Source organism: Peromyscus leucopus, chromosome 13 (genome assembly GCF_004664715.2).
Source record: "Peromyscus leucopus breed LL Stock chromosome 13, UCI_PerLeu_2.1, whole genome shotgun sequence".
NCBI lineage: Eukaryota > Metazoa > Chordata > Mammalia > Rodentia > Cricetidae > Peromyscus > Peromyscus leucopus.
Window position 1 is genome coordinate 13,305,808 of NC_051074.1, and position 14,007 is coordinate 13,319,814.

General features: G+C 37.8%; 1 protein-coding gene across 1 annotated transcript in view; it reads right to left on the reverse strand.

The window, feature by feature from the left end:
* Window positions 1-258: 258 nt before the first annotated feature.
* Window positions 259-14,007, reverse strand: part of LOC114699788 (solute carrier organic anion transporter family member 6A1-like) — an 83,859-nt gene continuing 70,110 nt past the window's right edge. Inside the window, exon 14 of the mRNA XM_037210154.1 lies at window positions 259-417. The gene's annotated coding sequence lies outside the window, so the exon portion shown is untranslated. The remainder of the gene's footprint in view (window positions 418-14,007) is intronic.

Genomic DNA, 14,007 nt, shown 5'->3' on the forward strand with positions numbered 1-14,007 from the left:
AGCTGACTTTCTGGAGCCCATCCCCTATGGTGGGACACCTTGCACAGCCTTGATGCAGGGGGGTGGGGCTTGGTCCTACCTCAACTCAATGTATCATATCAGGCTTTGCTGACTCACCATGGGAGGCCTTATTTTTTTTGGAGCAGGGGATAGGGCATGGGTTGGGGGAAGACTGGGGAGGAGAGTGGAAGAAGAGATGAGAGGGGGATCTGTGGTTGTTATGTAAAATGAATAAAAATTTCTTAATAAAGAAAAAAATGTTTCATAAGAATATTCTTTATAGTGAAAATGAAGATCCAAGTAGATACTTTTCCACTATATTTTTTCTTCTGAATTATAGTCCAGCACAAATCTTATGAAATCTTCAAAGGATAGAGTGTTATCCTTAGAATTCAGATCCTCACAGGTTCTCCAGTCCTGTGGGTTTAAGCCAAAAAAAAGTCAGTCAATTTTCACATAAAACTAGCTTATAGATTTTCATATTGCATCTTTAATCTAAGGAGTGTGAGTACAGTAATTATTTCCTGCTTCATGCTCTCCACTGCCTGCCATGGTCATGGATGGAACCGCCCTTCCATGCAGGGCCACATTATACTAGTGATTGCTCGTAGAGAAACAGCAGAGAAAACTGGCTTATGTGTTCTTGCTATAACAAAAATCATTTTTATTTAGTATTTGGAAAATATAAAGAAATACTGTATTATATGAAAAATTAAAATCTCTTTAGAAGCACATTTTTTTTTTCTTTTGGTTTTTCGAGACAGGGTTTCTCTGTGTAGCTTTGCGCCTTTCCTGGAACTCACTTGGCAGCCCAGGCTGGCCTCGAACTCACAGAGATCCGCCTGCCTCTGCCTCCAGAGTGCTGGGATTAAAGCCATGCGCCACCACTGCCCGGCTAGAAGCACATTTTAACTGGAGAAAAATTCCACAATTAACTAATACATTTCTATATTCAAGTACAAATGTTTCTTTACAAGAAATAGTTGTGATTAATTATAAATTGAAGAATAAAAAAAAACAGGCAATTGATTCAGATTATTAGGCACTGTTAATAAAACTCAGGTGAGAGTAAAACATAGAGATATGTAATGACATTAAATTTTATGTCTTCTAAAATAAAAAGTAGCAGAAAATATATACTGCAAATTTTCTGGAGTAATCTTTTATGTCAAATAAATGAATATAATTTTTACTCTTAAATGTTAAAATGTTCTATTTTGGGAGTTTAATATGATTTTAATTTAAATTTTCATGACATGATCTAGAGGAAAATAACTAATTTGATTTACAGGATTATTGAAAGACAGTTATCCATATGCCAAATAAAAAGTAACAAAAATAGATGGTAGGGGCTGGAGAGATTGCTCAGCAGGCAAAGGATCTGTCCTCCAAGACTGAGGATCTTAGTTCAATCCCTGGGTCCTACATGGTAGAAAGAGAGAACAAAGTCCTAAAATTGTCCTCTGTACTACACATACGTGCCATGGCACACACATGCACATACTGGCAGGCACACACACATATACATACACAAATGTAAATAAATATATAAAATATGTATATATATATATATATTTCGAGACAGGGTTTCTCTGTGTAGCTTTGCGCCTTTCCTGGATCTCGCTCTGTAGACCAGGCTAGCCTCGAACTCACAAAGATCTGCCTGCCTCTGCCTCCCAAGTGCTGGGATTAAAGGCATGCGTCACCGCCGCCCGGCAAATTTAAATATATTTTTAAAAAATAGATTGAGTCCCATGCTCAAGTAGATGGCCCCATACATATATACACATACGCACATATACATATGCATATATATATATATATACACACATATATTACATGAAATGAACTTGAGAATGGTACATTATGAAAGGACATGAGAGGAGTTGTGGGGAATGAGTGTAGATAACATTTTATTGTATACATGTGTGAAATTCTCAAGAATACAGTAGAACTCTTTAAATAGAATCTAAAAAACTTAGTTAATCCCATATTGCCTATGTCTAGTAACTAATAGGGAAGTCTAACACAAAACTTCCAGGATATCTGGGATACCATAAAAAGACCAATTCTAACAATAATAGGAATAGAAGAAGATGATTCATAGCTCAAAGTCCAAAATAAGGATTTTAATAAAATCATAAAAGAAAAATTTCCTAACCTAAAGGAAGAGATGAATATAAAAGTACAAGAAGCATACAAAAGACCAAATAGATTGGACCAGAAAAGAAAGACCCCTGACCACACAATAATCAAAACACTAAACACAGATAGCAAAGAAAAAATATTAAAAGCTGCAAGAGAAAAAGGCCAAATAACACATAAAGGCAGAACTATTAGAATTACACCTGGATTCTCAATTGGAAATTCTAAAAGTCAGAAGGTCACAGACAGATGTACTTGAAACTATAAGAGATAACAGATGCCATCCCAGATTATTATACTTAGCAAAACTTTCAACGACCACAGATGGAGAAAATAAGAGATATTCCACAATAAAGCCAAATTTAAACAATATCTATGTATAAATCCCATACTACAGAAGGTACTAGAAGGAAAACTCTAACCTAAGGAAGTTTACTACACATATAGAAGCACAGGGAATAATCTCACACTAGCAAAATCAAAAGAGGGAACACAGACAGACAGACAGAAACACACACACACACACACACACACACACACACACACACACACACACACCACTACCACCACCACTACTACCAACACCACCAGAAGAAACAAAATAACAGAAATCAACAACCATTGCTCATTGATAACTTTCAATACCAGTGGTATCAAATAGACTAATAGAATGGATGCAAAATCAGGACATATCTTTCTACTGTGTTCAAGAAACACACCTCATCTTTCTAGGATAGATATTACCTCGGGTTAAAGGGTTAGTAAAAGATATTCTAAGCACATGGATCTAAGAAACAAGCTGATGTAGTCATGTAACAGCTAGCAGAATAGACTCCAAACCAAAACCAATCAAAAGAAATAAAAAAACCACATCACATACTCATCAAAGGAAAAATCAACCAAGATGACATTTCAGTTAACATCTATGCCATAAACACAAGGGCACCCAAGTTTGTAAATGAAACACTACTACCACTTAAATAATATATTGACCCTCATACACTAATAGTGGGAGAATTCAATACTCTACTCTCACCAATGGACAGGTCATGCAGACAAAAATGAAATAGAGAGATATGGGAGCTACAAGAAATTATAAACCTCTTCCTACCCCCTCGCCAAGAAAACAGCCCCCTGCGACACCAGCGAAAATCAGTCATAAGCCCATCCTGCACCCATTGGCAACAGGTAAGACCCTATCTCCAAACTGGGCAGACCAGGTTCCTAGCCCCTAGGACCCAGGGGCACATTTTGTGCCCCTCCCCCAAAGCCATTGGAGCCCCAGGGAACCTCTAGCTGCCTCTTCCCCCACTCCCTCACCAAGAAAACAGGTCCCATCCTGAACAAATTAGGAATAGCTGCTCCCTGAGGCAAAGCCCACTGGTGGCCATAGGACTAAGATCTGCTACCTGAGATGCAGAATCCACCAGCACTGATCAGACCAAGAGCCAGGATTAGACCAAGAGCTCCCATTAGACCAAGAATATCAATTGGACCAAAAGAGGCTCCCTCAGACACAGCACCACTTGCACGGAGTGGAGGAAGAGATGAGTAGACACCAATGCAAAAATACAGTCAACAACATAATGACCAATATGACACCATCAGAACCTACTGGTGCAACATCAGCAAGACCTAAACATCCCAAAGCAGAAGAAGCAGAAGAAATCAACCTTAAAAATGACTTTAAGAGGATAACAGAGGCCTTTGAAGAGGAAATGAAAATTTACCTTAAAGAATTTGAAGAAAAGACAAACAAAAAATTGGAAGAAATCAATAAATCCCTTAAAGAAAGCCAAGAAATAGCAACTAAACAGGTGAATGAAACAGTCCAAAATTTGAAAACAAACAGAGTCAATAAAGAAGATACAAACTGAGGGAATCCTGGAAATGGAAAATCTGATAAATGAATAGGAACTACAGATGCAAGCATAACCAACAGAATGCAAGAGATGGAAGAGAGAATCTCTGACATTGAAGACACAATAGAGACAATAGATTCACCAGTCAAAGAAAACATAAAAGCCAAAAACCTCATAATACAATATGTCCAGGAAATTTGGGATACCATGAAAAGACCAAACCCAAAAATAATAGTGATAAAAGGAGAAGAATATCAACTCAAAGGCACAGAAAATATATGCAACAAAATCATAGAAGAAAACTTTCACAACATAAAAAGGGAAATGCCTATGAAGGTACAAGAAGCTTATAGAACACCAAATAGATTGGATCCAAAAGAAAAAGTCCCCTTGCCACATAATAATCAAACCACTAAACATACAGAATTGTAGATGTAACCAACCATCTTATTAAATAAGAAACACAGAACCAATGTAAAAGAGAAAGCCAAGAGGTCAGAGCTCAGAGCTAAAATCTTACCCTTCCTCCTGTGAGCTCCTAGCTTCCCAAAAGAGAGCTATTTTTTGTGTATAAGTCGTTTCATAGTCTTTTGTTCTGCCTTCTTATTGGTTGTAAGCCCAAACACGTGACTGCCATGTCACTGTCTGTATGTACAGCCCTCTACGTCTTAAAGGCGTATGTCTCCAATGCTGGCTGTATCCCTGAACACACAGAGATCTATGGGATTAAAGGCATGCGCCACCACTGCCACGCTCTTTCTATGGCTCTAATAGCTCTGACCTCCGGGCAACATTATTTATTAACATACAATCAAAATCACATTTCAGTACAATTAGAATACCACCACACAGAATAAAGAAAAAATATTAAGAGCTGGAAAGGATTCCAGAAGCCTACCCATAGACCAGGGACAGATCCCGATCTTCCTGCCTGGGTGCCCCCCAAACAGTTCGAGCCAAACAACCATCTTCCTTATCCAGAGGGCCTAGTCCAGTTCCATGGGTGCTCCACAGCCACCAGTCCACAGTTCATGGGCTTCCACTAGTGTGGCCAGTCATCTCTACACGTCCTCCCATCATGATTGCACAGCCTTGGTGCAGTGGGAAGAGGCTTGAACCTGTCTAGGCTCAGTGTGCTGGGCTTTGCTGACTCCCCATGGGAGACCTCGATTGGGGGATGTGGGGATGTGGGGTGGCTTGGGAAAGAGGGCTGGGGGTGAGAGGAGGGAGGGGGGGGTCTGTGGGTAGCAAGTGGAGTGAGTAGAAAATTTCTTAATAAAGAAAAATGAAAAAAAAAATTTTAAAAAAAGAGCTGGAAAGGAAAAAGGCCAAGGAAAATATAAAGGCAGACCCATCAGAATAAAGCCTGACTTCTCAATGGAGACTCCGAAAGCCAGAAGGTCCTGGACAGATGTAATGCAGACACTAAGAGATAATGAATGCCAACCCACACTATTACATCCAACAAAACTGTCAATTGTCATAGAGGGAGTAAACAAAATATTACATGATGAAACCAGATTTAAGCAATATCTTCCCATAAATCCAGCCCTATAGAAAGCACTAGTAAGTAAAACCCAACCTAAGGAAGTTAGATACACCATGAAAACACAGGCAATAGATAATTCCACACCAATGAACACCAAAGAAGAGAAAAATGCAACACTACCAACAAAAAAAGTAACAGGAATTAACAATCACTGGTCATTGATATCCCTTAGTATCAATGGTCTCAATTCACCTATAAAAAGACACAGGCTGACAGAATGCATACAAAAATAGGATCCATCCTTCTGCTATATACAAGAAACACACCTCACCTTTAAAGACAGATACTATCTCAGAGTAAAAGGCTGGGAAAAGACTTTCTAATCAAATAGACTTAAGAAGTAAGCTAGAGTAGCTATCCTAATATCTAATAAAATAGATTTCAGACTAAAATCAATCAAGAGATCGGGAAGGACATTACATACTTATCATAGGGAAAATCCACCAAGATGAAGTCTCAATTCTGAACATTTATACCCCAAATACAAAGGCACTCACATTTGTAAATGAAACATTACTAAAGCTTAAATCACACATCGAACCACACACACTAGTAGTGGGAGATTTTAACACCCTACTTTCACCACTGGATAGATCTGCCAGACTGAAACTTAACATAGAAATAAGGGGCCTAACAGAAGTTATGACACAAATGGACTTAATTGATACCTACAGAACATTCCACCCAACACAAAAGAATATACCTTCTTCTCAGCACCCCATGGAACCTTCTCTAAAATTGACCACATGCTTGGTCACAAAGCAAATCTCAACAGATACAAAAAAAAATGGGAATAAACTCCTGTATTTTATCAGACCACCATGACTTAAAGCTGGCTTTCAACAACAAAAATTCCAAAAAGCCTACAATCGAATGAAAACTGAACAATGCCCAAATGAGTCACCAACAGGTCAAGGAAGAAATAAAGAAAGAAATTAAAGATTTCATAGAATTCAATTAAAATGAAAGTACAACATACCCAAACTTATGGGGACACTATGAAAGCAGTGCTAAGAGGAAAATTCATTGCACTAAATGCCCACATAAAGAAGTTGGAGAAATCTCACACTAGTGACTTAATAGCACACCTGAAAGCTCTAGAACAAAAAAAAGCAAACTCACCCAGGAAGAATCGATGGCAGGAAATAATCAAATTGAGGGCTGAAGTCAATGAAATAAAAACAAAGAGAACAATAAAAAAATCAATTAAAAAAAGAGTTGGTTATTTGAAAAAATCAACAAGATAGACAAACCCTTATCTAAATTAACTAAAAGGCAGAGAGAGAGAGAGAGAGATCTAAATCAACAAAATCAGAAATGAAAGGAAATCCAGAAAATCATAGGGTCATTCTTCAAAAACCTGTACTTCACAAAATTAGAAATCTGAGAGAAATGGACAATTTTTTCTGTATAGATGCTGCATACCAAAATTAAACCAAGACCAGATAACTATTTAAATAGACCAATAACCCCTTAGGAATTAAAAACAGTCATTAAAAATCTCCCAACCAATAAAAGCCCAAGTCCAGATGGTATCAGTGCAGAATTCTACCACATTTTCAAAGAAGAGCTACTTCCAATACTCTTCAAATTGTTCCACACAATAGAAACAGAATGAACATTACCAAACTTTTTTTAAATGAGGCTACAGTTACCCTGATACCCAAACCACACAAAGATGCAACAAAGGAAGAAAATTACAGATCAATCTCCCTAATGAACATTGATGCAAAAATACTCAACAAAATTTGGCAAACTGAATCCAAGAACACATAAAAAAATATCCACCATGGCTTCATCACAGGGATGCAAGGATGGTTCAACATATGAAAATCTGTCAATGTAATACACCAAATAAACAAGTTGAAAGAAAAAAAACCACATAATCATTTCATTAGATGCTGAAAAAGACTTTGACAAAATCCAACACCCCTTCATGATAAAGGTCCTAGAGAGATCAAGAATACAAGGAACACACCTAAACATAATAAAGGCAATTTACAGTAAGCCAACAGCCAACTTCAAATTAAATGGAGAGAAACTCAGTGATTCCACTAAAATCAGGAACAAGAGAAGGCTGTCCACTCTCCACATCTTTATTCAATATAGTACTTGAAATTCTAGCTAGAGCAATAAGACAGCAAAAAGAGATCAAAGGGATAGAAATTGTAAAGGAAGAAGTCAAACTTTCTCTATTTGCAGACAATATGATAGTGTACATAAGTGACACCAAAAATTCTACCAGGGAACTCCTACAGCTGATAAACTCCTCCAGTAAGGTGGCAAGGTACAAGATTAACTAAAAAAAATCAGTAGCCCTCCTATATACAAATGATAACCAGGCTGAGAAAGAAAAAAAAGAAACATCACCCTTTACAATAGCCACAAATAATATAAAATACCTTGGGGTAACTCTAACTAAGCAAGTGAAAGACCTGCATGATAAGAACTTTAAGTCTCTGAAGAAAGAAATTGAAGAATATCTCAGAAAATAGAAAGCTCTTCCATGCTCATGGATCGACAGAATTAACATAGTAAAAATGGCAATCTTACCAAAAGCAATTTACATATTCAATGCAATCCCCATCAAAATCCCAACACAATTCTTCACAGACTTGAAAAGAACAATATGTAACTTCATATGGCAAAACAAAAAATGCAGGATAGCTAAAAGAATCCTGTACAATAAAGAAACTTCTGTAAGCATCATAATCCCTGACTTCAAGCTCTACTATAGATCTACAGTAATAAGAACAGCTTGGTACTGGCATAAAAACTGGCATGTGGATCAACAGAATCAAATTGAAGACCCTGACATTAATCTGAACACATATGAACACCTGATTTTTTACAAAGAAGCCAAAACTGTACAATGGAAAAAAAGAAAGCATCTTCAACAAATGGTGCTGGCATAACTGGATGTTAACATGTAAAAGATTGCAAGTAGATCCACACCTATCACCATGCAGAAAACTCAAGTCCAAGTGGATCAAGACCTCAACATAAATACACTGAACCTGATAGAAGAGAAAGCATGAAGTGGTCTTGAACACATTGGCACTGGAGATCACTTTCTAAATATAACACCAGTAGCACAGACACTGAGAGCAACAATTGATAAATGGGACCTCTTGAAACTGAGAAGCTTTTGTAGGGCAAAGGACATGGTCAATAAGACAAAACAACAGCCTACAGAATGGGAAAATATCTCCATCAGCCCCACATCTGACAGAGGGCTGATATCTAGAATATATAAAGAACTCAAGAAACTAGCCATCAAAATACCTAACAATCCAATTAAAAAATAGACTACAGAGATAAACAGAGAATTCTCAACAGAAGAATCTCAAATGGCTGGAAGACATTTAAGGAATTGCTCAACATCCTTAGTCATCAGGGAAATGCAAATCAAAATGACTCTAAAATATCATATTACACCTGTCAGAATGGCTAAGATAAAAAACCCTGAAGACAGCTTAGGTTGGAGAGGATGTGGAGCAAGGGGAACACTCCTACACTGTTGGTAGGAATGCAAACTTTTACAGCCACTCTGCAAATCAGTATGGTGGTTTTTACAGAAAATTGGGAATACCTCTTCCTCAAGATCCAGCTGTACCACTCTTGGGCATATACCCAAGGAATGTTCAATCACACCACAAGGACACAAGATTAACAATGTTCATAGCAGCATTATTTGTAATAGCCGGAACCCACAAGGACACATGATTAACAATGTTCATAGCAGCATTTTTTGTAATAGCTGAAACCTGGGAACAACCTAGATGCCCCTCAACTGAAGAATGTATAAAGAAAATGTGGTACATATTTCTTTATACTGAGTACTACTCAGCAGAGAAAAACAATTACAGCATGAAATTTGCAGGCAAATGGATGGAACTAGAAAGTATCATCCTGAGTGCAGTAACCCAGATGCAGAAGGATAAACATGGTATGTACTCACTCATAAGTGGATACTAGATGTAAAGCAAAGGATAACCAGACTGTAACCTATAGCTCCAGGGAGGCTAGCTTGTAAGGAGGACCCTAGAAAAGACACATGGATCGCCCAGCAAAGGAGAAATAGATGAGATCTACATGAGCAAACTGGGATTGGGGCAGGGTAATGGAGGGCAATGGATGGGGAATGAGAACTTTGGGGAATGGGAGGTTCAAGCTGGAACAGGGACAGAGTAGGAGAGCAAATAAAGAGATACCGTGATAAATGAAGGCATCATGAGAATAGGGAGAAACAGATTGCTAGGAAAGTTCCCAGGAATCCACAAGGATGAGCCCACCATAGACTACCAGCAATAGTTGAGAGGGTGCCTGAACTGGCCTACTCTGATGATCAGATGACAGGGTATTCAGCCATGAATACCCTGTCATCATAGAGCCTTCATCCAGTGACTGATGGAAGCAGATGCAGAGATCCATGGCCTGGTGCCAATCTGCACTCCAGGAGTCCAATCACTGAGAGAGAGGAGGGATTCTATGAGCAAGAGACATTGAGACCATGATGGGAAAAAGTACAGAGACAACTAGCCAAACCATTAGAAACCCATGAACTGTGGACCAATAGCTGAGGAGCCCCCATGGTACTGGACGAGGCCCTCTGGATAGGAGAGACAGTTGTTTAGCTTGAACTGTTTAAGGGTCCCCCAGGCAGTGGGATCAGAACCCATCCCTAGTGCATTAGCCGGCTTTTTGGAGCCTAGTGCCTATGGTGAGACACTTTGCACAGCCTTGGTGCAAGGTGGAGGGGCTTCAACCTGCCTCAACTGAATGTACCAGGCTCTGCTGACTCCCCATGGGAGACCTTGCCTTGGAGGAGATGGGAAGGGGGGGTTGGGGAGGAATGCTGGGGGGCAGGAGGAGGGAGGACAGGGGAATCTATGGTTAGTATGTAAAATGAATAGAAAATCTCTTAATAATAATAAAAAAGAAATTATGAACCAAATGCTCCTTACAGATACTTATATAACATTTCACCTCAAACGAAAAGAATATACCCTCTTCTCTGCTCCTGATGGAACTCTCTCCAAAATTTGCCATATACTTGGACACAAAGCAAGTCTCACCAGATACAAGAAAACTAAAATAACTCCCTGCATCCTCTCATACCACCATGGATTAAAACTGGATATCGACAACAGAAATCTTTCAAACCCTGGAAACTGAACGACTTTCTACGGAAAAAAAAAATGGCCAAGACAGAACTAAGAAAGGAATTGAAGATTTTCTATAATTGAGAGTGTCTTAGGTAGGGTTTCTATTGCTGTGGGGCATTTCATTGGTGCTGACTTACAGTTTCAGAGGTTTAGTCCATTACTGTCATGTTGGGAAACATGGCAGCATGCAGGCAAACATGGTGCTGGATAAGGAGCTGAGAGTTCTACATCTTGGTCTGAAGGCAGTAGAAGGGAAGACTAAGTGTTGAAACCTGGCTTAAGCTTGTATGACCTCAAAGCCCATGCCCATAGTGAAACAGTTCCTCCAACAAGACCATACTTACTCATAGTGTCACTCCCTAAGGGCGCCATATTCTTTCAAACCACTACACAATGAAAATGAATACATAGTATTCTCAAACTAATGAGACACAATGGACATGCTTCTAAGAAGTAAATTCATGGCACCAAGCACCTACTTAAAAAAAAAACTGAAGAGATCTTATACTAGCAACTTAAAACAATACCTGAAAGCTCTAGAAAAAAAGACGCAATCACAACTAAGAGGAGTAAATGGAAATAAATAATCAAACTCAGGTCTGAAACCAACAAAATGGAAACAAAGAGAACACGACAAATCAATGAAGCAATGAGTTGGTTCTTTGAAAAAAAATGAACAAATAGACAAACCCTCATTGAAACTAATTAAAAAGACAAAAGAGGATATCCAAATTAACGAAAGAAAGAAGACCGGAGACACAACAGCAGACACATAAAGATTCTAAAAAGAAAGAATTATAGAGCAGTTTCCCTTATGGACATAGATGAAAAAATATTCAATATAATACTTGCAAACCAAATCTAGGAACACAACAGAAAGATCATCCATCATGGTCAAATAGGCTTCTTCCCTGAGATACAGGAGTAGTTCAATGTACAAAAATAAATAATGTAATCCACCATATAAACAAATTGAAATTAAAATAAAAACTCATGATCATCTCATTAGATGTGGAAAAGGCCTTTGACAAAATCCAATACCCCTTTACATTAAAAGTCATGGAGAGAATAGAGATACAAGGGACATAATTCAAGACAATAAAGGGAAATTAAATGGAGAGTAACTTAAAGCAAATATACTAAAACCAGGAACATGAAGGTTGTCCACTTCCCCAATACACATTTAATATAATAACTGAAGTCTTAGCTAAAGCAATAAGACAATGGAAGGAGATCAAAGGAATACAAATTGGAAAGGCAGAAGTGAAAGCATCATTATTTGCAGAAGACATGATAGTATACACAGGTGACCCTAAAAATTCCACCAGGTATTTCCTAAAGCTGATAAACACCTACAGTAAAGTGGCTGGATACAAGATTAACTGAAAAAAAAAAAAAACAGTAGCTCTTCTATACACCAATGATAAATAAACTGAGAAAGAAATCAGGGAAATAACACCTTTCACAATAGCCTCCCATAATATAAAATATCTTTGGGTAACTCTAATTAAACAAATGACAGATTCATAAGATTAAAAATTTCAGGTTTTTGAAGAAAGAATTTGAAGGAGATATGAGAAGATGAAAAGATCTCCCATGATCATATATTGGTAGGATTAACATCATTAAAATGGCCTTCCTACCAAAAGCAATCTATGGATTCAATGCAATCTCCATCAAAATTCTAAAACAATTCTTCACAGAACTTGTGAAGAATTCTCAGCTTCATATGGAAAACAAAAAACCCAGGATAACTAAAACAATTCTAACAATAAAGAACTGCTGGAGACCTCGCCATTTCCAATATCAAATTATACTACAGCTATAGTAATAAAAATCACATGGTATTGGCATAAAAAGACATATTGATCAATGGAATCTAACTGAAGTCCCAGATATAAATCACCCCATCTATGGATACCTGATTTTTGATAAAGAAGCCAGAAATACAACTGGAAAAAACAAAGCATTTTCAATGAATAGTGCTGTTCAAACTGGATGTCTACATGTAGAAAATGAAAGTAGATCTATACTTATTACCCTGCACATAAAAACTCCAAATGGATCAAAAACTTCAACGTAAGGCCAGATACACTGAACCTGACAGAAAAGAAAGGGAGCTTCAACACACTGACACAGGAGACAACTTCCTGAACAGAAGACAAGTAGCTCAGGCACTAAGATCACAATTAATAAATGGAACCTCATGAAACGGAAAAATTTCTGTAAGGCAAAGGACACCTTCATTTGGACAATGCATCAGCCTAAATAATGGGATTTTTTCTTTCTTTCTTTCTTTTTTTTTTTTTTTTTACCAACTCCACATCCAATGGAGGACTAATATCAAAATATATAAAGAACTCAAGAAACTAAGTATCAAAACCCTAAATAATATAATTAAAAATGAGGTACAGATCTAAACAGAGAATTCTTATTAGAGGAAACTAAGATGGCTGAGAAATACTTAAAAGAAATGTTCAACATGCCTAGCCATCAGGGGAAATGCAAATCAATACAACTCTGAGATTCCATGACAGCACAAGAATGAGAATGGCTGACAGCACAAGCTCTTGAGGATGTGAAAAAAGGGGAACATTCCTACATTTCTGGTGGGAGTGCAAACTTGTACAGCCACTATGGAAATCCATATGGTAGTCACCCAGAAAGATGAAAATCGATCTACCTCATGATTCAGCTATACCACTTTTGGGCATATATGCCCAAAGGACACTTCATCCTACCACAGACATTTCCTCAACCAGGAATTTATTCTACTTTATTCTTAATAGCCAGAAACTGGAAACAACCTAGATGGTCTTCAATAAAAGAATGGATAAAGAAGTGTATTACATATACACAATGGAGTATTAATCAGCTGTTGAAAAAAATGGCATCATTAAATTTTCAGGCAAATGGATAGTATAAAAATAATCCCGAGTGAAGTAACTTGGACCCAGAAAGGTAAACATGGTATGTATTCATTTGTATGTGGATATTAACCATTAAATAAATGATAATCAACCTACATTCCATAGACCCAGAGAGAATTTATATAGAGAGGAAAGGAAAGGGGGGAACACATGGATCTCCCTAGAAGAGGAAAACAGAGTAGATTTTATGGGTGGACTGGAGGTGAGTAGGGATGGGAAAAGGAGGATAAAACAGGAAGTGGGAGAAGAGATCTGGCTAAAGGAGATAATGTGAGGAGAGACAGCTGGAATTGATGGTCATTTGAGGGATGGTATGGAAACCTATGGCAATCAAAACTCCCTAGCATATATGA